At 33.8% G+C, this 25,044-nt stretch overlaps 1 protein-coding gene across 2 annotated transcripts in view; it reads right to left on the minus strand.

The window, feature by feature from the left end:
* The window catches only part of LOC126881434 (1,5-anhydro-D-fructose reductase-like), a 207,251-nt gene that overhangs the window by 121,896 nt on the left and 60,311 nt on the right, over window positions 1–25,044 (minus strand). The window lies entirely within an intron of this gene.

Genomic DNA, 25,044 nt, shown 5'->3' on the forward strand with positions numbered 1-25,044 from the left:
ACTAGAAACCGAACATTTGATGCATGGAAAGATTTAAAAGATTTCTTATTAGATGCTTATTCTGAACGCCGAACGGAAGGTCAGTGGCAATTGGAATTACATTCCTTACGTCAGATGCCCCAGAGAACTGTTATATAAAATTAATAAATACACTTGATCCAAATTTATCTCCAGATGCAAGAAATGCTTGTACTAAACTTTTAAAAAATCAAGCACTAAATGTCTTTATCCGAGGATTAAACAAAGACCTCTCTCTATTCTTATCAAAGCCCGAAATCCAGATTCTTAGAAAAAGCTGTTGCTGTAGCAGTTGCCGAAGAACAGGAACAGTTATCAAGGCAAGAAATTTTTAGACCATTTTGTAATATTTGTAAACGAAATAACCATTCCTCAAACAACTGTCGATATAAAAACAATTTAGATAGAAATATTAGGCATTTTCAAAATTCTAGTTTTCAAAATCCAGAATATCCTAATACAAATCTTCAAAAATCAAATTTTCAAAATCGAAATTATAAACCCTCAAATTCAAATTCAAATTCCGATTTTCCTCCAAACTTAAGAAAAGATTATACCAACACTTCCCCACGTTTTTGTAGATACTGCAAAAACAGAGGTCACGTTATAGAAGAATGTAGAAAACGCGAATTTAACAATAAAAACAAAAATCCAACAAATCCTTTAAACTTACAGAATCCTCGACAAGCAGCGGTCGATTCTCGAGGAGTTCGTTCAGTTCAGGCCGTATCGCAACCATCAACTTCTCAGTCACTTCCTATGTAGATTTGCCCATGGTAAATAATAATTGTAATCAACTCTTTTGCAAGTTTCTAATCGATACAGGTGCAGATATTTCTTTAATTAAATATTCAAAAATACTAGATCTTCCAAAAATTTATTCCGAATCTATTACTCTACGAGGTATTGATAAAAATGTCTTAAATCCAAATAAAACTATATGTAGTTGTAACATAAATTTCAAGGTCAAAGATTTTGTCCAAAGTCATGTTTTCTATGTCGTAGAAGACGATTTTCCTCTTCATTTTGACGGTATACTAGGTAGCGTTTTTTTTGAAATAAATAAATGTCAAATTGATTATAAAGAAAACAAATTAAACTTTAAAAAAATTTCTATTCCAATTGAATATATAAAATTTCCATTAAATAACAATAATGACGAAATTCTGAGAGATCAAAATATCGAGACAAATTATCATACTGATGAAATAATTACTTATGACTCTAAATCCACAGAAGATCATTCTTATTTAGAAACCTCAAATGATATCCAAATAACCTTAATACTCTGGACTAATTAGCAAAATACAAGGAAAAATTATTTACCAGCAATTTTATTGCTGGAATCGAATCTTATTATTGTATGTATTAATAATTTAGGTATGCAAAGTCCGCAGATAGTGTGCTACTTTTTTTATAAACAAAATGGCGCCCGAAAATCGTGTTTTTTTTTCAATTTTTGCTCTATAACTCCAAAGATTTTAACTTTACACTAAAAAGACCCAAATAAAAATTCATCGCAATTAAATTCTGCATAGAGACATGTTTTTCGCGATTCACTTCGACGAAAACTTTCCCCGGAAAAAGCGGGTTTTTCCAACAAAATCTTTAATTTTCAACTAAAATTTAAGATAAGTAATTGTTAATCAATAATTAAATAACCCGGAAACGTAAAAGCCCTTTTCGTATAGATTATAATTCCAGAAGCCGATGGAAATTGAATGAACAGTTTAGCAACAATTCAATTGAATTGTTAATTAAAAATTTACGGTCGCTATAATAACGACAATAATTATGGTGCATAAGAATAGCTATGATTTTTTCATAAAAAGACACTATACCTATCTAATGTACTTTACAGAATTAAATTTGGTATATTTAGGCAGCCTCAAGAATATTTTAAAATTATAAACAATTTTTTGGCTTATAAACAAATAGAATATCTCGGGACATATTAAACCAAATTAAATTGTGAAAGTGGTATTCGAAAAACAGCAGCAGGACGCTTCTTCTAAAAGAAAAAACGTTTAATTATGATGAGTGGTTCCTGAGATACAACCGGTCAAAGTTGACCGGAATTTACGGCAAAGATATAAAAAATAAGATCATAATTTTCAAACCATCACCTTTTAATTTTTGTCCTCTTTCTCCACACTAATTTTCATATCTTTAAAATACTCATAACATATATTATTATAATAAAAACTATCGATAATACGTGTGAAAATGGCCAAAAATAGCAAAATTCCAATCAAAAATTAGGTTGGAGAAAAACTAACCCTCAAAGTTCAAAATCGGTATACGTTAAAAAATGCATTTTCTCGGCTTCACATGGAGCAATTTCCTTCATTCTTTTTTTGTTCCCAAGTAACTCGAGTAGAGCCATCTAACTAACGCATTATTAAATGTCAAACTTGCTTTTGCTTTGTTATAATAAATTAATTTATTTATAAGAACAGAAAGCTACATATTTTTTCCAGTTGTAGGCTTTTTTTAGATAAACTTACTACAAGTGTACCATTTAGAGTTAAAAACATAAATATTCTCATTTGAAAGCTGTATAATTATTTAAACAATTTTTATTTAAACAAATTAAAATTTTGTGTTATAATAAATAAATTAATTTATTATAACAAAACAAAAGCAAGTTTGACATTTAATAATGCGTTAGTTCGATGGCTCTACTCGAGTTACTTGGGAACAAAAAAAGAATTAAGGAAATTGCTCCATGGGAAGCCGAGAAATCGCATTTTTTTAACATATATCGATTTTGAACTTTGAGGGTTAGATTTTCTCCAACCTAATTTTTGATTGGAATTTTGCTATTTTTGGCCATTTTCACACGTATTATCGATAGTTTTTATTATAATAATATATGTTATGAGTATTTTAAGGATATGAAAATTTGTGTGGAGAAAGAGGACAAAAATAAAAAGGTGATGGTTTGAAAATTATGACCCTATTGTTTATATCTTTGTCGTAAATTCCGGTGAAATTTGACCGGTTGTATCTCAGGAACTACTCATCATAATTAAACGTTTTTCTTTTATAAGAAGCGTCCTGTCGCTGTTTTTCGAATACCGTTTTTCCAATTTAATTTAGTTTAATATTTTTCGAGATATTCTATTTGTTTATAAGCCAAAAAATTCTTTATAATTTTAAAATATTCCTGAGGCCGCTTAAATAGTCCAATACCAATTCTGTAAAGTACATTAGATAGGTATAGTATCCTTTTATGAAAAAATTATAGTTGTTTTTATGTATCATAATTATTGTCGTTATTATAGCGACCGTAAATTTTTAACTAACAATTCAATTGTTGCTAAACTGTTCATTAAATTTCCATTGGTTTCTGGAATTATAATCTATACAAAAAGGGCTTTTACGTAACCGAGTTATTTAATTATTGATTAACAATTACTTATATAAAAGTTTAGTTGAAAATTAAAGATTTTGTTGGAAAAACCCGCTTTTTCCGGAGAAGGTTTTCGTTGAAGTAAATCGAAAAAAACACCTCTCTATGCAGAATTTAATTGCGGTGAATTTTTATTTGAGTGTTTTTGGTGTAAAGTTAAAATCTTTGGAGTTATAGAGCAAAAATTGAAAAAAACACGATTTTCGGGCGCCATTTTGTTTATAAAAAAAGTAGCACACTATCTGCGGACTTTGCATACCTATATTATTAATAGATACAATCATAAGATTCGATTCTAGCAATAAAATTGCTGGTAAATAAGTTTTCCCAAAAATGGCCTATTCTCCGATAATCAGCCCAGACTATAAGTAGTAGTCCAATTCAATCTAACTCTGAAATCAGAGAAAATTCAAGTCCAAAATGTGAAAAATCAAATGAGAATGAGATATGCACAAATAAAATTTCTAGCTCTTCACTAAATTATGAATCAAAATCCTATTCAGACTTTCAGTCCAAGAAGACTCATACATTCGAACAAAGCTCAAATTCTAACTCAAAAAGTAATAAAATTATTCTAGCTCCCAGAACTGAAACAATTGTTCAAATTAAAGTAATAAATAACGAATTAAGCGAAGGATTATGTCCCGAACGCGAAATCCTTAAAGGTGTATTTTTATGTCCTAGTGTTGTTAAGGTAAAAAATGATTTCTTTTTAACTTCAATCGTAAACACTACCGAAACGGATGTTGAATTAAAAGATATTCAAGTAGCAATAGAAAAAATTCCAAATTTACAAAGCAATGCAAACATACGAAAAATGTCTTCTTATAAAGATAATACGAATTCTAACAGAATTGCTAAGTTAAAAAATGCCTTGAGAATACCCAACTTTGGGTGAAACACTAAACTCCTAAGTTAGTTTTGGTAAAAGTTATTAACAAATAACGATTTTCACTATTTTGCAGTTGGCGAAGCAACAAATTAACTTTTTAATTTAAAAAATCGGCATTTTGAAGTTTTTTCAGTGTTCTAAAAAATTCAATTTTGTAATTTTATGTCAACTATTTAGCTTTTTCATGGAGTGCAATAAATCTAAAAAATCGTGTTATTTGCACTAAATTGTTAATAATTAAAAAAGAGAAGTGAATTCTGGGCAGGAAACAGGTAGGTTTTAATCCTATAGGTCTACAATAACTAAAAAAGTTGTCAGTAAAACAATGCTGTGTTTGTATGCTGGGGTTAGTGCGTGATTTGATCTTTTTCTGTTTATTGTTTTTATAAATAACCTATTTGACTCATGTTTAAACCATCTCTCATTGGGATTAAAAAAAAGGTATTTCAGTTTCAAAAATATTCACTTAACCTTTCCCTTGTTAACTTTCTTGCAAAAAGATTTTTAAAAATCAATTTTCCAACATGCTTGCGTCGATGTTGCTCCGGGGAAGCGACATGTACCTTAGGGTGGAGTGCAAATTTATTTTTTCGAATTTCATTTTCGCGGGGTGCGGAATTGATGCGTCTTTCATTTTCGAATGAAAAACTTAGATGACATTTTTTCGTATTTTCAGTCTGAAAAGTGCCCCAGAGTGATTAAAATTTTGGAATTGTGTAAAAAAAAAATTTCTAAAAAAATTCAATAGAGTCAACTAGAGTCAACGATAATGTTTTATTCATTTATTTAAGCTATTAGGACTATAATATGAAGAAAAAAAAGAAAAATAGTCAATGTAACATTGTGGACGATAGTCTTTCTTAGTATGAAATTTAGGCATCAAACGGCATGATTTGAGCTTATTCTTAATGAATCCGTCTCTCTTCTGTGGCCCACAAAGGGCAGCACTTGCTTCTGTAACTAATTTGACACACCTTTCAGAGGATTGTGTGTGACACGAAATTTTTCCGTGATGGCCTATGATGGCCTGAGATATCTTTTCGGTACTTAAATTCTTCGTAAGTGGAGATTATGTCTTGGTTTTCTAATCTATCATATCGATGTAATCATCAGCATCCATATTTAAAGTAGGTACTTGGAAAATATGTAAGGCTCCTATGATGATGTCTCTCTGATCTTCAATATTCTGCGAGTGCAACGTCTCTGACGTACTGTCTGTTGTCGGCTAACATTCCTGTCCTTGTAGTAGATTCTCCGATTAACCATTGTCAACCATCTAGGGTGAACTAGTTTACCAGGATTTTTTTTCACACAATTTTCATCACAATGTCCTCTATTGATATACTGACATATTTGTAGTAGACATAGTTAATCGATGCTTAATGCCTGTGTCGATTTGGTAATATCGGGCAACGTACATTTAATTGCATCAAACGGAACAATGGGTAATACTTCACAGTTAGTAACTGCCTTGCCAATGGGGCCTGTGAAACCTTTTGGTCCACTTCTAGTGCCATCAGTGGCGGCTCGTGATTTTTACCATAGGGGAGGCTATACCTAACTGTAAAATATCTAGACAAATTTGCACTAGCAAAAAAATGCGCCAAAAAATGTAATTTAAGGCCCCATCATTTGACCATTTTTTATTTACATTTCATAATATCATCCTAATTCATAATTTCATGATATCATCATTTTAAAAATAGTTAGTCTAATAGTAAAAGTTTAATACCAAAGTTTGTGTCGTTTATTTGTTAACAATTCCATATATTTGTAAATAGATACCTATGCATATCAAAATAAATACAGATTTGAAGTTTTGCAGTCCATACATAATGAAGATTCAAATTTTTTAAGATACTCAAGTGAATTTTTTAAATTCTAAACGCGGCCTACTGCGGATTCAAAAACACGATAAATTACCGATATTTTGCTTTGAGTTAGAGATATCGGAAAAAGTTATTTGAGCAAGTTGTTCCAAATATTATTATAACCCCACATACCAAATTTCATAACAAAATTCGCACTTTTAGATTTTTCATTATTTTTAGTCAGGACCCTAAAATTCGTTGTCCCCAGACGCACCCAACCACCCAACGGAGCTGAGAAGTTACTCTGCCTCCCTTGGTATATCTCCGGGCAGCGTGTGATGGCGCCGTAGATGCAACTGTTAGGAGACCGGGTCTCCTTAAACGCCTGCTGCGCTGCACGGAGCATTAGCAACGGAGAATGCTGGGCTTCTCGGCTCCGTTCGTGCATCTCGGGATAACCCAGGGTCCTGCCTACAATAATATGTAATAAAACTGAGACGCGATCATGCGTTCTAATGCTAATGCTCCGTACTACGTACGTATGGATAATTAGTGATAATATGGAATTTACACGTTGTATAATAGTGAGAGTAATTGTTGTTTTCGCGATTCATGATAAACAAAACAGTATAGAGTGCGTAAAAAATTTATGGGGAGGCTGAGCCTCCCTTGCCTCCTCTGACGAGCCGCCACTGAGTGCCATCTAGATGTTGAAAAAGATGACGCAGTGTCAGTTCATTGGAGTGTAGTTGGCATATGATCAATTGGAGTGGAGGTGGAGGTGATTTCCAATAAACGAATAATGCCACCTTTGTTTCCTTGGTTAACGACAGTCCCATCACAACCAACAGCCATTATTTGATTTACATTGATAGAGTTCGAGGAAATAAATGTCAGAATAGAGTTACAAAGTACTAGCTTTAGAACGAGCTCGTCGAACTCTATTTATGTCTATAACCCGTGATGAATCGTTTTCAGTAATAAGACCAATGTCGTGGAAAGCTGCAGAAATGATTGCTACTCCAGCACGATCTGAAACCCCATAACGATCTAATGTTCTGGCAACAACCGGAAATGTGACATCAGTCATTGTGAGTGAAGAAGTGGAAATAATCGATTGCGATTGGAAGTCCTCAATCTCACTGCTTTTGTTTAATGTATCTGGCTATTAAACATTCGGTCGTATCTTTGAAGTTATAGGTAATCTAGAAGTACTAGGAATATATTCCACCCCTATTTGCAAGACTGTTTGTTCTTCACGTTGCTCTTGTTGGTGTAATCTATGTAAATCCATCTGAATTTTTTTGGTCGCTTCACGATCTAAACTAATAATCATTATTTTATGGTCAGTTCGTTGGTCGATGAAGAAATTTCGTTCTGGTATTGGAATCTTTCGGTTTCTAGGACAGTTGCAATCTCTGAACTCTTAACATTTGCAAGTTGCACTATCAAACAATTTCTTGCTATCCTCACCAGATTTTAATAGCTTCTCTTTGTAACCGTCTTCGTCCTTCCTGCCTTCATAAGGTTTCAATAATGTTATATACTTATCGTGGAAAACTATATTAATTCTAGCAAATATTGTTTTGTGTTCTACTAACTTATACTTGAAATTGAGTGGGAGAGTGAAGGTCGACTCCTGTGACAGTTTATAACTCTTTGGTTGCAGCGTTAGGTCGGGGGTTGGCGCGAAATTCAAAACAGATCAATTTAAGTAGCGCTGGGGCAGTTATTCTGATAAAAATAGAAATAAGTGTTATTGAAGTTTTCGATTCATATCCTAGAAGCGAATTTATACCGCACCCCGCGTAGGTAAAATGCAAAAAAATTGTTTTTTCAAATTTCAAAATTTGAATCACGTTGTGGCAGATGTTAGAGTCAGAATATAAAAAAATGACAATTAACTTTTCCATTCCTTTCCCACAGTAGCGTCGATTCCGCACCTATATACCTACGATAGTTCATATTTCGGAGCTCGATTACTCACGCATACACCCACATAACAATTTCATGTTCTTAGTAGATTCATAGAACATACTTTTCAGAAAAAGTATATACTGAGAATATGCGTAAGTACCATTGCGAATGTGCAGAGCAGATACTGAGTATATACTACATTACAGTACTTAAACGTTCTATGTATATACTTAGAATGTACTACCGCACTTCTTTTCAGTATATACCAAGAACATACTTTTTAGAAGGTTCTAAGGAGGTGCTATAAACCTTCTATTTATATATTTAGAATGTATTATCGCAAATATTTTTAGTATATGGGAAGAATATTCTAAGGAAGTGTCACCGTGTCACAAAGAAAATTGTCCAGTGTAATACATGTAATAGTATAAGAGCTGTGAGACATTTTTGAGTAGGTATTTTAGGCAACCTGAAAATTTTTCAGGTGACTCTTCAATGATAGCCTAATACAAAAATGCCGGTCTGGCTGGAGGGTAGCGGTTATTTTCCCCAAAAATCCCCCCCAAAGTTAAAAAAGGGTAAAAATTGTTAGTACAAAAAATATCATTGATATTACTTGAAAGTAAATTTAAATATTCAAATATAAAGAAAATAAACAGACCAGGCGATTTGAGGGCGATTTTAACTCTGCAAGTTACTTGCATGGGCGCCCCAGGATTATTTTCAGGGTGTGCATCTGAACTTCAGAAGATTTCATCTGAATCTGTACATACTATTAACGAGTATAAAATATACAACTATAAATGCATTGCATAGCTATGTACATTCCTTCCGGACAGGGAACTGCAATTGCTATTTTGACAGGGTATTTTTTAATGTTAAAGATAAATATTCTAAAAAAGACAGATTTTTTTTGGTGAAATTATCCAATTGCCATGTGATCAAACAAATTACGCGTGCATATAAATGAAACCGCTATAGGTAAGCAGCAGTGTGAGAAAAAGCGTATACCGATAGTTTTTTGCATCATCTGTTGTAGCTGAGCGAGTCCGTTCGCTCGAGAAAATCACGTGTCCTGGCAATATCCATGTTGTGCCTCGAAACGTTAGAGTAATATATTTTTTAATTAATTTTTCTTAATTAAAGGAAAATAATACGTACTATACAATAGATTTTGCAAATATGATAGAAAAAGGCAAATTTATTATTATAAATATGTAGGTAGAAAAGTATAAAACTATAAACTAAATTAATTCTGTGTCCGAATCTTGTACTTCTTCTTCAAACTCCTCATCTGAGCTTAAATATTCATTCTCTTCTTCTTCGCCAGACTCCCCTCGAGGCTCAGATTCCTCTTTTACATGATCTGTAAATAGTTGTAACATGTATTTAGAATTAATTAAAAATTAATCAGTGATTAATTAATTGAGTTGCTACGTATTCTCTGTCCTTTTATACGGAGTCGAAACCTGGACAATCACGGGCGCATCTGAAGAAAGACTTGCCATTTTTGAGATGTGGTGTTGTCGAATAATGTAGAACAATATCATGGACACAACACTTAACAAACAGGGAAACATTAAGAAAGATGAAAAAGGCAAAAGAAATACTCAACACTATGAAGGAAAGAAAAATGAGCTAAAATAAATATACATTCTCTTCTTCTTCGTCACACTCCCCTGGTTGGAAGAGTCACCTGAAAAATTTTCAGGTTGCCTAAAATACCTACTCAAAATAGTCTCACAGCTCTTGGATCATAACAATAAATTATTACATGTACTTGCGCTGGCCAATTTTTTGTGTGACACGGTGACAGGAAAATACAGCGTGTTTTATATGTTCGTTCATGGGTATTCTTTCATTTTCTTACTGTATATAAACTTTAGTTAGTAATAGGTATCTATGTATAATAAATATTATATGGGTAAGTAGGTATATATAAAATATAAGATATAAGTAATATATTTACTATGATATATAGCTATGAGGGTCATGTTTAGTGTTATTCGATAGGTTTTCGAAAAAGATTAAAAATCTGTTTTTTGGTTTCTCATTTGGAAGTGTATTTCGTGAGATATTAGACCGTTTCTATAATTTACCTATTGTATCAGGATAAATCGTTTTCCCCAATTATAGCGATATCTATCCACAGTTCAAAAAATGTCTTGAATAAAAGTTGCCTACTTTTACGTAAAGAATCCAAATTTGCAAGAAAAACTGGGGGTTTCCATTTGAGATTTTAAAGTTACCCCCCACCCCACCTCCAGAGGGTGTAGTGGGGATTGGTGTTTGGTGTCATTGGATAGATTTTTGAAAATGATTGAACAAGTATTTTTCAGTTTTTTGATCCGATGTTTAGTTCGCGAAATATTCGACCGTTCCGCTACTGTTGGGACACCCTATATAATAGCCAAATATATTATACAGGGTGAGTCATGAGGAACTGTACATACTACTACCTCGTATAGAGGCCCCTATGGGGAATAACAAATGACCATTAAAAAGTGTCTGCTCCCATTGTTTAATAATATACAGGGCGAGTTTCGCATTTTGACAGAAATTTGTATTCGTCATAATTTTTCAGTCAGTAATCGTGTAGGGAAAAAATAAATATGCCATTTTAATTGCCTATTTGTCTTATTTGTAAAATTCATATTAGAGTTTTCAAAAAGCGTATACAGGGTGAAATTTTTTCTAAGACCAAAACGAACTAATTTTTTAAATCCAGACCTGATTTTTCTCTAGTTTGAATAAATCAGTTGATTGGATGGTAACATAAATTATTTATTTGTACAAAAAAAATTAATTTTTGTAATAAAAGTTATTTTTTTTAAATCTATGGTTCACTTTACCAAACTTTTAATTCATAGTGAAATTTGATTTTTTTATAAAAAAATTAAGTAATCGTGTGCGGAAAAAAATAAATATGCCATTTTAATTGCCTATTTGTCTAATTTGTAAAATTAATATTAGAGTTTTCAAAAAGCGTATACAGGGTGAAATTTTTTCTAAGACCCAAACGAACCAATTTTTTTAAAGCCGGACCTGATTTTTTTCTAGTTTGAATAAATTAGTTGATTAGGTGGTAATAGTGTAACGATTGGCCAAAATAAGAGACACATCGATCTGACCGTTCAAAAATTATGACGAATACAAATTTCTGTCAAAATGCGAAACTCGCCCTGTATATTATTAAACAATGGAAGCAGACACTTTTTAATGGTCATTTGTTATTCCCCATAGGAGCCTCTATACGAGGTAGGAGTATGTACAGTTCCTCATGACTCACCCTGTATAATATGTATGTAAATTACCAAAATTTGTAGGTATCTATATACATTATACATACTTTTACTTACTAGATATTTAGGAAATATTGAAGTACCAATATGAATTTATTATTTTCAAGCTGCTTTTTATGTTCTTAAAAATGTTTTGAAAATTTGACAAAAATTGAAAATTTGACCTGTAGAGGGAGATCCAGTGATCACCCTCTTTACATAAATTAAATTAAAACAAGTTAAAAGTTTAGTTATCACAGATTATTCGAATCTTCTTGCTAGGTCCACTACTTTGAATCTCTTCAGGCGTCGTACATCATTGTGGTCATCAGTGAGGTTGCTGGCTAACTCGTTTGGATGAGATTCTAATCTCTTGGAATATTTTTTGTAATATTCTATTATTACTGTTTTTACAGATGGCACATTGAGGTCTTGCTCTATCACATAGTTTGGCACGTACCAAGGGGCATTCAGCATTGTTCTAAGGACTTTGTTCTGGAATCTCTGCAGTATTTCTAGGTTAGTTTGACTGGCTGTCCCCCAAAGTTGGATACCATAGGTCCACACTGGTTTGAATATAGATTTATATATCAGCAGTTTGTTTTCAAGAGATAGTTGAGATTTACGACCGATGATCCAGTACATTTCTCGGAATTTTATTCCTAGTTGTTTTCTTTTTGTAAAAATGTGCTTTTGCCAAGTTAATCTCCTATCTCCTATCAAGATGGATTCCTAGGTACTTGACAGTATCGGTTTGTGGGAGTTGCGTTTCATTTAGTGTTACAGATGGACATGTTTGTCTTTTCATGTTGAAGGTTACATGGATGGATTTACTCTCATTTGCCTTTATCTTCCATTTTTTAAGCCATCTTTGTATATTATTAAGGTCTTTCTGCAGGATTCCGGATGCTGTATTTGGATCATGGTGAGAGGCTAGTACAGCAGTGTCATCAGCAAAAGTTGCACACGTTGTTCTGTTGCTTGTGGGTAGGTCAGCAGTGTAGAGCAAGTACAATATCGGTCCCAAGACACTTCCTTGTGGTACTCCGGCTTTTATCGGTCTTAGGCTTGTGTATTCATTATCCTGCTTGACTAGGAAATGTCGGTTGGAAATATAGCTTTTTAGGATTTGATAAAAGGGATGGGGAAGGTTTTTCTTTAGTTTAAAGAGCATACCAGCATGCCATACCTTGTCGAAGGCCTGACCAATGTCCAGGAATGCAGCAGAACAATACCTTTTATTTTCTAAATCACTTCTGATGTGTTTTACCAGTCTATGTACCTGTTCTATCGTTCAGTGTTGTGTTCTGAACCCAAATTGGTGTTGGGGAATTAGTTTCCTTTCTTCTATAACTGGGGATAATTGTTTAAGGAGAAGTTTTTCCAAGATTTTTGATAGAACAGGTAGCAGGCTTATTGGTCTGTATTAAGTCACCTGAGTTTTATTTTTCCCTGGCTTAGATATGAGAATAATTTGAGCAACTTTCCATTGTTCTGGGTAGTATCCTAGCCTAAATATTGCATTAAATACTTGCGTTATCATTTTCAGACCTTTGCATGTCAATTGCTGCAGTACTTTCCCGTTGATCAGGTCATACCCTGAAGCTTTTTTTGGACTGATTTCATGCTGGATAATATTTCTAACTTCTTTAGTGGTGATTTTTTGTATAGGTAAGTCCATCTGGTAGGGCGATTCCAGGAAGTCATTTATTTCTTCCTCTGTGTCACCATCTTCCATGGGATGTGGCTGGAATACATTTGTGAGGTGATTTGCAAATGCTTCGGCTTTTTCTTTATTATTTCTACACCAGTTTCCCTCTTGGTTCCGTATTGGTGGTATTTGTTGTTTCGGGTGTTTGATTTTTCTCGTGGCCTTCCAAAGGGAATATTCACTATCTGCGTTTGCTGATAAACCTGTAAGATATTCTTGTATTTTATTATTTTTGATATTATGCAATTGTAGTTTAATTTCCTTGGTGATTTTATTTAATTTTGTCTTGTTCTCAGGTGTTCTTTTTCTTCGCCACTCCTCCTTTATTTTTCTCTTTCTAGCAATCATTTCCTTTATTACAGTTGGGCAATGCTCTTTAAATTCTGTTTGGTAGGAGTCAGGGGTAGCATACCAAGCAGCTTCTTGTATAGATTTCTGAAGACTTTCTACTGCTGCGTAGATGTCACTTTCTGTTTTCAGTGGGATGTTTATGATAATTAGTTCATCTAGTTTAGTCTTGAAAATGCTCCAGTCTGTTTTGTTACTGTATAGTGATGGTTGTTTAGTACTGTTTGTTATTTGTGCATACCATGTCGCGATTACGCTAGAGTGGTCAGAGGGTAGATCGTAACAAGATTCTACTTTTGCCAATTTAACATTAATTCCTTTAACAATATAGAAGTCGAGTAGATCAGGTATTTTTGCATTGTCGGTAGGCCAGTAAGTTGGTTCCCTTGTGGTGAGATAATTTGCATTGGTCGCGTTTATAGCTTTAAGAAGTTCTCTGCCTTTTGTGGTAATAATTCTGGATCCCCAGGTAGTATGCTTAGAATTAAAATCTCCTCCTGCTATAAATCTATTTCCTAATGTTTTAAAGAAATTTTGAAACTGTTCCGTTTTGTTATTGTGCTTTGGCGGACACTATATAGCTGATACTGTTAGTGGGCCTAGTTGATCTTCCACAACAATGCTGGTGGCCTGTAGATAGTCGCATTCATGTTTTTGTATTTCCTAGTGCTTTAGTTTATTACTAACTATTATTGCAGTGCCTCCATGTGCTTTTTCGTTGGGATGTTGCGTATGATAAGTTGTAAATCGTGGAATATTAATGTAGTTTTTGGATGTAAAATGAGTTTCTGTAATCAGCATTATGTCAATTTTTTGTGTGTTAATAAATAGTATTAATTCTTCTACATGTTGACTTAACCCAGCTAACAGTGTTCGTATATATAACGTCAAACAAACGTCAACATTTTGGGAGAAGTTACGACAAAAGTTACATCAAATTTTACCTAAAATATACGTAAAAAAGTCACAGCGATGTTACGTAACAATATTACGTTATTTCTACGTAACCTTTTTAACGTCACAAAAACGTCACTTTTTAGGAGAATTTTCGGTATAAATGATATTTATAAATAGGACTTAAAATTATTGTGTAAATAAAACCACATAGATGATGATGACACATTTATTAAATATTTGAAATAAACATTTATTATATATTTGACTTTTATGTGAGAGAAAGAGACAAAATTATTAATAGCTACTTTATATTACAATACATAAACAAACCCTTGAAGTAATCTTCATTCGTAAACTGCACACTTTCATATAAGGACTAGGCTTCTTCCCCATTTTTAGAAGATATTTCCATACATTTCGTTTTTCAACTAAACTGTCATTGAATAGAATTCTATTTTGTTTATCCTCTTTAGGGAAAGAATGAAACGATACATTACTATTAGGTAAGCTTTATCCAAGAATCACATTGAGGCACACAACAATAATAATTCGATTTTTTTTACATAACTCCATACTCCATAAAAACAAACACGATTTTAATCACGGAAATGTAAGGTTAGGTATTAATGAAAGGTTCAAAATAAATACGCGATGGCGCTGCAATCTCAAACGAGATCTTATACGTGTCTATACCTACCAAAAATCCACGTGTTAGAGACGAATAAATTCATACGCATTAAAACCTACCAAAGAGCCAAGTTTCAGAAACGAATAAATTCATACGTATAATATACGTATTAAAATTTCGTATCAGTAACATCAGTTTTTGATAGATGTTACGTAACAATACAAAAAAACCTAATTTTAACGTTAATGTAACGTTATCTTGCTAGCTGGGAAGCCATTGGCGTTACATAATACTAGCTTTAGTCAACGTAGAATGAAGTAAACACTTCTGTTGTATGTAGGTATATAATTTATTAAAAAATTCTTAAAATTTATCCACAAGGGAGTGGAAGTACAACAAAACGTTTTCGGTCAAACTGACCATCCTCAGTGTAAACCTGGAAATAAGTGAACCACTTAGATTGAAATGCAAAAGGGTGAAATTTTGACAATTAAAAAAAAGAAAATGTGGTTACTTACGTCCAGTGTACAAGTAATTGAAACTAGCCACTTGAATAGGTGTAAAACCTCAAAATAACATTATTGCTACATTATGAGCTGTGTAGTAATCGACAACGAGTCGATGTCTTAAGATTAAAATTATATCACATGTGGATGTATGTCATCCTTGCTCGGAATTTACACAAGGTTGTGATCAGGTGAGAGGTTAACAACCAACTGATTAGACAGATTGGTGCCTGAAAATTCATGACAAGATGTCAAAGAAGATAGGTGGATTTCTCAAATGTCAACCGGAAAATTTGACAGAGTGAATTAATATTTAACTTAATTATTAAATTGGGAATATGCCACTATTAAAAATGTTTGTTATGAATTCTAAGTTGTAAATAAAGGTTAATAAGCTGTAATAATATATTCATTAATGCACCGAAAACAAAGGCAAAATTCTACTCATATGCTGTGACGTAATAGACTGTTTGTCAACTGTATAGGACTAAGAATAATTATATTTATTTGAGTAAAGTTATAATGAATGAATATTATTGAAAATTATATAGAAAAATTTTTTTATATAGAAAATTTTTTAAATATGACATCTTAATAGAGTAGCAGCTGTAGAGTTGGAAGAAATGCTAATAGGGAATGGTCGGTTGCATATGTTTCAGGGAACCAACGAATATAATGAGGAAATACCAATCTATAGATCTGTAATGTAAATTATTGGAGGTATTAAAGGAAATGGTATTAAATGAGGAAGTGGAATTGAAAAAACCTATGTACATATTTTGATCAAGAAATTTTTTAAAAATTTTTGTTATGACTGAATATAAAAAGTTTGTCGCATATAGAACTATTGAAATTCTAAATGTAGAAAAATTATTAAAACGGGTGATAAGGTAAGTTGCCTATGTTCAGTGGACAAATAAATGAAATATAATTACTGTTTTGAAAATAAATTGTGTGAATTGTTAAATGGATAAAGACTGATATTAAATTAGGAAAATTGCGCTGAAAGAAATGTACATGTTTTGATCAAAGAAAACAAAAAAAAATTAATTTAGATTGTAAGCTCTAAATGTAAAAAGAATATGCCACATATATTAAACTATTGAAATTCTAGATTGAATATTGTATTGACCAAATTTGATATTAAGTAAATTTATTAAATGCTGATAGCTAAGATTTATTTTTTAATTTTAATCTAAATGAAAAAATAGAGTGAATCAATTAAAAATGTTGGAAATGCAACAAAATTTTTTTTTCCTTTTTTTGGTTATTGTCTATATTAGAATGTCATATCTGAAAAGATCAAGGGTTCCATGGTGTGATTTTGATATAATGAGAAAATGATTATGTTAACCCATCAAGGACGGAGTTTTAAATTTTTTTTAAAATAGAATAATTTTAAACAAATTATTAAGTAAATTATTAGTAATGCTTAAAACAACAAGAAATTATTATGTTTGTTATCTATTTTTCTCAAAATAGTATGTTGCCATATGGCAACGCTAGTCTCCTGTAGGATCAAAAAATAAGCACATGCTAAAAAACATGAATTGTTTTTAGTTAGTTAAAAAAGTGAATATTAAATTAAAATCGTGTGTGAAAATTAACGTTGCTATTTATACATACTCCAACTTTCCATTTAGTACACATTTTGCACATGATGGATTTACAGTTTTCAGCTGCACATCTCTTTTTTTTCTATCAGGGGTGTTTGTTAAGAAATGTCCTATATTGTCAAAAACGCACGTCACCGGAAGCTCTGCTAATGGATCTACTGGAAATACTTAAACTCTGGCGACCCCTTGGTTTGCCGGATTCTGTACCCATGACAAATGTTTTCATAATATCTCGCTTGAGCTAAAGCTGCGTCATAGTACCCCTTTTTTCTTTTTAAATTCCAACTGTTTTGCGCTGAACAGTCAATTAGCCAAGTAAAAAAGCACCATCAACGTTTCTTTTACGGATTCCTATACGATATCTGGATATGTTTTGGTTCATAAGATCAGTGCCTTCCATTGCAGAATTATATTTCGCAATAAATTGAGGTTTGCCTATGTGTACGTTCTTTTTATCGACCTGGGAATAGCGTTTTACTTCATTCACAGGTAAAACCCCATATGAGGTTGATGCGACGGTCACTATGGTGTTATCAGCCCACATTTGGGTTACACCTTCCACAACCCAAGTAGGTTGTGGAAAAGGTTTGCTTGTTGCTTCAATATCGCCACGAACTCAAATGACTTTTGTCAAATCAATTTTTAAATATTCTTCATCCCCAACACTTTCAAAATCTATTTCCTCAAATGGACCATCTTTGCTCCCCAGTCGCTCTTCTTCTGTGTTAGAAAGAACAACCTCGGCCTGTGAGCGAAGTTGATCTTTTGACAAATTATCGACCACCGTCCATTACCATCTTCCTCGCCTGAGTCTTCAGCAGCCAGCTCACCCTCTGTAGGCTCAATGTAGATTTCGACCATTTCTATGTCATCATCGTAAGTAATTTGTAATGCCTCTTCAAGTGTTAAGCCGTTTCTAAAAAAAAAACAGTATATTATAAAAGTCGGTAATAGCGCGTCCTAGCGTTGCCGTATGGCAACACTCGTATTTGGGATATAATATAACAAATAAGAACTAAAAGAATTGGTCTCACAATATTGAGTATTTTAAACACGTTATTTTGACTTTATATTTGATTGTTATCAAACACGTATACGAATTTTTAGTATTATTATTTTACTTACGCAAATCTGACGTCCATCTTGAAGTAACAATTTCACAAATGCTCTCACAAACAACTGATTTGACAAATTAATTTTCGTTTTAGTGGCACCCTAAATTAGACAAACAATCTAATAACGTTAACATAATAACTAGTAGCACAATCTCTGTTTTTCGGTCTTAACTTTTCGTGTAAGAATTAGTATTTTAAACAGTGTTTTGTGTTGCCATATGGCAACGCCAGTCTCTGATGGGTTAAGTGAAAATAATTAGAGAATGAGATGAAAGAGATAGAGTCTTGCCTGGAGCACAGAGTGAAAGAAACTGAAAGATACAAAAGAATATTTGATTGGGTATATTGTTTGGGTTTTTGTTTATTTTAGGTTTGTAGTGGTATGTATAGGAAAGAAGGCCAATGTGAGGGTGGATAAAATATAGAATTATGGAAATAATTGTCTATGAATTGGGGTGAAACCACGGTTAAGAGAAAGTTGACGGTTAACACAGTTTGGACTTGTCCTTGCGTCCCTGACAATCTCTAAATCCTCATATAGATCTAAACGAAGGGTATTCTTATCTTGGATGTTATGAATCAAATTCACACCATCGGGGATGTTAAGGTGGTGTTTGTTGACTTTGAGATGGTGAGAGAAAGCTGATGTATTGTCACGTTTAGTGTGTTCTGCTGTTCTAGTAGATAGTGATCTATAGGTTCTTCCTACATAAGAGGCATCACAATCAGAACAAGATAATCTATAAACACCACTACGATTCATAAAGTTAATTGGATCTTTAGTGTTAGATAATGTTTTGTTGAGAGTGTTATTGACGTTAAATGATATGTGGACATTGTCCGAAGAACAGAGAATGTGTTTGATCTTCTCAGATATGACAGAATTATGAAAAGGTAGGGACCTATAAATTGGTGTGATGACTGGGTTTGAATTGTAAGCTAGTTGCTGAAGGCGATTGGATTCTCTTTTCCGGATGAGCTTGTCGATTATATTAGGGTTGTAATCATTGTTGACTGCTATTTGTTTGATTATATTAAGTTCCTTGTTAAAGTCAGCTGTAGATAGAGGCAGTGTATGTAGTCTGTGGATGAAACTCCTAAAAGCAGAATATTTTTAAGACAATGGGTGGTTGGATGAAGAATGGATAACATGATCAGTTTGAGTAGGCTTGCGGTAAATACCAAAGTTGAACTGGTTGTTGAGTCTGGTAATAGAAAGGTCTAGAAAGTTAATGGCATTAGATGATTCTAGTTCCATAGTAAATTTGATATTGGGATGGATTTGATTGATTTTGAATAAAAGGTGATTAGCTGAGTCTTGCTGACCATCCACAAAAACGAGACAATCATCTACGTAACGGAACCAATGTAGAACTTCAGGATTTTTCATGATATAATTGGATTCTAAATGATCCATAAAAACATCAGCTAGAAAGGGGGATAAGCAACTACCCATTGCTAAACCATCTGGTTGTTTACATTAGTTCCGTCGTCTACATTGGTTCCGTTACGTAGATGATTGTCTCGTTTTTGTGGATGGTCAGCAAGACTCAGCTAATCACCTTTTATTCAAAATCAATCAAATCCATCCCAATATCAAATTTACTATGGAACTAGAATCATCTAATGCCATTAACTTTCTAGACCTTTATATTACCAGACTCAACAACCAGTTCAACTTTGGTATTTACCGCAAGCCTACTCAAACTGATCATGTTATCCATTCTTCATCCAACCACCCATTGTCTCAAAAATATTCTGCTTTTAGGAGTTTCATCCACAGACTACATACACTGCCTCTATCTACAGCTGAATTTAACAAGGAACTTAATATAATCAAACAAATAGCAGTCAACAATGATTACAACCCTAATATAATCGACAAGCTCATCCGGAAAAGAGAATCCAATCGCCTTCAGCAACTAGCTTACAATTCAAACCCAGTCATCACACCAATTTATAGGTCCCTACCTTTTCATAATTCTGTCATATCTGAGAAGATCAAACACATTCTCTGTTCTTCGGACAATGTCCACATATCATTCAAAGTCAATAACACTCTCAACAAAACATTATCTAACACTAAAGATCCAATTAACTTTATGAATCGTAGTGGTGTTTATAGATTATCTTGTTCTGATTGTGATGCCTCTTATGTAGGAAGAACCTATAGATCACTATCTACTAGAACAGCAGAACACACTAAACGTGACAATACATCAGCTTTCTCTCACCATCTCAAAGTCAACAAACACCACCTTAACATCCCCGATGGTGTGACTTTGATTCATAACATCCAAGATAAGAATACCCTTCGTTTAGATCTATATGAGGATTTAGAGATTGTCAGGGACGCAAGGACAAGTCCAAACTGTGTTAACCGTCAACTTTCTCTTAACCGTGATTTCACCCCAATTCATAGACAATTATTTCCATAATTCTATATTTTATCCACCCTCACATTGGCCTTCTTTCCTATACATACCACTACAAACCTAAAATAAACAAAAACCCAAACAATATACCCAATCAAATATTCTTTTGTATCTTTCAGTTTCTTTCACTCTGTGCTCCAGGCAAGACTCTATCTCTTTCATCTCATTCTCTAATTATTTTCACTTAACATAATCATTTTCTCATTATATCAAAATCACACCATGGAACCCTTGATCTTTTCAGATATGACATTCTAATATAGACAATAACCAAAAAAAGGAAAAAAAAAATTTGTTGCATTTCCAACATTTTTAATTGATTCATTCTATTTTTTCATTTAGATTAAAATTAAAAAATAAATCTTAGCTATCAGCATTTAATAAATTTACTTAATATCAACTTTGGTCAATACAATATTCAATCTAGAATTTCAATAGTTTAATATATGTGGCATATTCTTTTTACATTTAGAGCTTACAATCTAAATTAATTTTTTTTGTTTTCTTTGATCAAAACATGTACATTTCTTTCAGCGCAATTTTCCTAATTTAATATCAGTCTTTATCCATTTAACAATTCACACAATTTATTTTCAAAACAGTAATTATATTTCATTTATTTGTCCACTGCAGGCCCGGACTGGCCCGCCGGCCCTCCGGCCCTCGGGCCGGTGCGCCTTTTGCCTTCGTTAGTACCTATCTATCCATAAAAAAATTAAACTGGACAATTTTTTTTTGAACCTTTACACAAAGATGACGCAGATACCATTCCCATAAAACATCTTTTTACAGGCCTCAGTAATCAGAATCCTACATAATGAAGCCAGTCGGTACAACAAAAGATAACTTGTATCAGGCATCAGATAATCAAATAGCTCAGCTACGACGGACGGCGCCCTCGAAGACCATTTTTACGATTTGAGCGCCTTTCATATGTATTAATATCCGCTGTTTCTTTTATAATAGCTTGGATGAAACTAGCGGCGCCCTCGAAGACAATGTTTTCGGTTCAGGCGCCTTTGATAGGTATCAATCTCCGCTGACTCTATTTTAATAAATAGCTTAGATGCAACGAGCGGCGCCTTCGAAGAAAATTTTTATCGACGCCTTCGAAGACATATAGGTATCAATTTCCGCTGTTTCTAATATAATAGAAATAGCGGATATTTATACCTACGAAAAGCGCCCAAATTGTAAAAATGGTCTTCGAGGGCACTGCGCCTCTCATCTAAGCTATTTGATTATCTTATATCTGATATAAAGAGTTTTACATGTTACATCCCACAATTATTGACCTAAATTATACAGGTGTATTTTCTGCGCTCCATAACTACGGTATACATACTGGATTGTTGCGCTCCAGAATCCTAAATAATGAAGCCAGACAATGAACAAAATACAACTTGTCAACATGTATCAGGTATCAGATAATCAAATAGCTTAGATGCGATGCGTGCCGCCCTCTAAGACCATTTTTGCGATTCAGGCGCCTTTCGTAGGTATCAATCCCAGCTGATTCTATTTTAATAAATAGCTTAGATGCAACGAGCGGCGCTCTCGAAGACAATTTTTATTTTTATATTATACATATAAGATTGTTGCGCCCTAGAGTGCTACATAATAAGGCCAGTAGGTACAACAAAATTCAACTCGTTAAACTCATATCAGGCATTCTTTATCTAATCTGCTACCTTTAAAGCTAATCTGATACTGATACGAGTTGAATTTTGTTGTACCCTTCTTACTCTAATACAATTTGTCCTCAGATATTCATGCCGCTCATTCCACCAGTATGGTTGTTTCCTTTCATACCTCCCATTTGACTTCACATAAGCCAACTGTGATGTCGCACTTAGACCCTCCATCAACTTACTTACATCCTCGCATCTCGGACCAATCAAGCCAAAAGCATCCATAAAAACTTCCTCATTTAAAAGTATCTTTATCTTTAGATCGATATCTCTATCTTCCTGTTTCTTCCTTTTGCTCGTTATTTCAAAACTCACATATTTATGTAAGCTGAGCGATTCTTCTTCCAAAACAGTCTAGCTTATGACCCTGTTTAGAAGTGACGTTGAAACTAGTGAGATGTTCAGAAAGGATTCACTATTATCTCTCACAAACGTAGGTGCCTTACTGTCATTTAGCAAAGTAATCCCTGTGGCGTGGATCCATTCTGATAGGTTTTTCCCTGTCCCATCGGATCTCCTACGTTTACTGATTCTTTGTCGAGATACCAACTTTACATTGGACTCCTGACAGAGGATCACGTCACAACTTTCTCTTCGTGCAAGTGTTTCTGTAACATCGTGAGCGGTCCTCGCCCTTCCCACATTTATTTGAAGGAACTTCGTATTAGATGGTTTTTGTCTGATTCCCGGTCCTAGGTGCATTCATCCACCTTTTCTTCGTCCTTTCTGGCAGGGTTTCTCTTGAGGCCACGCTTTTCCTGGATCAGTTTTTTATACTCCGAGGACTGTAAGCTGTCGACTCTGTGACCGGACTTTACACGTAAGGCAGAAAGTCGCCTCACTACTTTAATCATGTGCCTAGTGCCCCCTTGCCTTATCGGTAGCGGGAGTCCCTTGTTTTTTCCCTTGCAGTCGGTTTTACTATGCCCGAATTGCAGGCATCTGAGGCACCGCTGAGGCACATGCAGACTCTCTCGTATCTTGCACGACTTCCGGTCAAAGGGTATATTTCCTCTTTCCAGCGCCTATTCCGACTGTAAAGGTTGTATTGACTCCTCCATTTTCCCATAGAGACGAGTTTGACGTCGTTAGGCTTCCTGCTGCCGGTATACCTCCGAACCATCTTCAGGATTTCTTCCTTTGTGACATCTCTGTCTATATAAAATATTTTCACCTGGTCCTGATAGCTCCGGATATCTTCTACTGTGTTTCTCTCAGTGCGGGCCACGATAGTCTTCTTCAGGTGCTCGACTTGTTCTTTTTCTGCCGCTTAGAGGTTGAGGTCCCCGCCCCTAGTCTTCTTAGCGCTTTTGACGCTAATCCCCTCCTTTCTCGTGTCTGCGCTACCCTTGATTAGCAACTCGGCGTAGGATTTTCCACCTCCATTCACAATCAACTTCTGCGTCCCCGCGTTCGTACTCCTCAGTGAGAGGTGGATGTCCATACCCATGAAGATTACTTTCACGATTTGCCTGATGTTCCTACTTCTATAGTCCCCCATTATTAACAGTAAGGGGGGGCTATGGAGATCAGAGTAATTATATTATCATAGCCCCCCATTACTGTTAATAATGGGTGGCTATGATAATATAATTACTCTGATCTCCAGTGTCTCCATGTCTTCCCTCAATTTCAAAAGAATTGCCAGTAATATCTTATCTCTGTCACCCATTTCTGGGGGTCTGGCGCCATTGTTTAGATATTAGGTGGGCGCCTTTTTTAGAATTTGGGTTGGCGCCTTTTTCATGAGCCAGTCCGGCCCTGGTCCACTGAACATAGGCAACTTACCTTATCACCCGTTTTAATAATTTTTCTACATTTAGAATTTCAATAGTTCTATATGCGACAAACTTTTTATATTCAGTCATAACAAAAATTTTTAAAAAATTTCTTGATCAAAATATGTACATAGGTTTTTTCAATTCCACTTCCTCATTTAATACCATTTCCTTTAATACCTCCAATAATTTACATTACAGATCTATAGATTGGTATTTCCTCATTATATTCGTTGGTTCCCTGAAACATATGCAACCGACCATTCCCTATTAGCATTTCTTCCAACTCTACAGCTGCTACTCTATTAAGATGTCATATTTAAAAAATTTTCTATATAAAAAAATTTTTCTATATACAGTGGAACCCCGATAAGTCGGCCCCCGATAACCCGGAAGTCCGGCTAACCCGGACCGATTTTTATCAGACAAACATTACAACAATAAAAATGTATGTCCTTTATGCTGGATTTTCCAATTTCTTTTCAACATCTTAAAATATTTTCTTTTATCTTTCCTTATAAACATATTGTTCGAATACTATAATATCTTATATTTTTCAGGCTAATTTTATTTATCATAATAAACTTCGTAAAAATTTGTCGTTTTAGCGAATTCCTATGTAGTTCATTCGTTTCAATTTTCAATGTCAAACACATTATACAATGAGAGATAATGCGTATTTGTGTAATTTGATACATAATATAACTGGCATGACAGACAACGCTCATTCTCGTGTTATCGAAACCAATAGGCATCTGTAGTATCCTTTATTTACTTGAAACTGTCTAGCATTGTTTAGAAAAGACTATTAAGAAATTATTTTTCAAACAATGGCCTTAGTCTTCACTCTTATTAAATAACATAAGTTCGTTCTCGTTGCGAGACGGTATTGTGTGTGTGTAGTAAAGTCTCATTGTTCGTTCCGCGTAAATATATTCAGATTTTGTGTTTGGATTTTTTGTCTACGTAATGGCAATAAAATTTA

The sequence above is a fragment of the Diabrotica virgifera genome, chromosome 1 (genome assembly GCF_917563875.1).
Source record: "Diabrotica virgifera virgifera chromosome 1, PGI_DIABVI_V3a".
NCBI lineage: Eukaryota > Metazoa > Arthropoda > Insecta > Coleoptera > Chrysomelidae > Diabrotica > Diabrotica virgifera.